General features: G+C 44.3%; 1 non-coding gene across 1 annotated transcript; it reads left to right on the forward strand.

Annotated features, from left to right (window-relative positions):
• The first annotated feature begins 231 nt into the window (after window positions 1-231).
• trnal-cag (transfer RNA leucine (anticodon CAG)) lies at window positions 232-314 on the forward strand. The gene has a single exon. It is a non-coding gene; the product is annotated as a tRNA-Leu (tRNA).
• Window positions 315-814: the final 500 nt, after the last annotated feature.

The raw sequence follows: 814 nt of genomic DNA on the forward strand, positions 1-814 counted from the left end.
GTCACATTACACCGTCGAGGTAAATGTCAAACGGCTGCAGGTTTGAGAGCGAGCGTGTCTATCACGTGGTAAACGAGCAGCAACTTGAACTTTCGCTTCCTTATCTTCACAGGAGCGGCTCTGTTGACGCTTTCATTGTCTTTTATCTAAATGTGCTACAGGCAGAATCGTGGGAAAGTCCCATCATCATATATGCACTGTTCCGCTTCTAAAACTTGCGCTATCACCTAAGTCAGGATGGCCGAGCGGTCTAAGGCGCTGCGTTCAGGTCGCAGTCTCCCCTGGAGGCGTGGGTTCGAATCCCACTTCTGACAGTAACTTTTCACAAGCAGCACGAACAGCTTGCTCTCCTCGGGGTTGGTTAGAATCTGTTAGTTAACACGCCGCCGTGTTCAGGGTTAAAAATGTCGCATTTTAGTCAGCTGTTCACGGGGTGGCATCAAGTGTCATCCGTCAACACTTTCAAAACGCAGGTGCTGCTATAACTTCGCTTTGTGAGAATCAAGTCCGATTGATTTTAAGTGATAACCTGTTTATTGGATTTGTTAAGAGGAAACCTGAGCGGCCTTTCACAGCTCTGGCCAGTAACCAGTAGCTCCAACCTAAAATAGAAAACTTTCCAGCTCATGCACACATGCAGGCTGGGAAACACAGCTGACAGCATGAAGCACTGTGACTTTACCCCAGTGAAAGAATGAAAAGGTTTAATATAGCAGAAATATAAAAATACGACTGTCAACGAGGATAAATGAATAAATAACTAAATAAATAAAGACATTCAGTGAACAAAGAGCATAATAACTGACATAAATAA

The sequence above is a fragment of the Pundamilia nyererei genome, unplaced genomic scaffold, assembly GCF_000239375.1.
Source record: "Pundamilia nyererei isolate P.nyererei 1_Seehausen unplaced genomic scaffold, PunNye1.0 scaffold00298, whole genome shotgun sequence".
NCBI lineage: Eukaryota > Metazoa > Chordata > Actinopteri > Cichliformes > Cichlidae > Pundamilia > Pundamilia nyererei.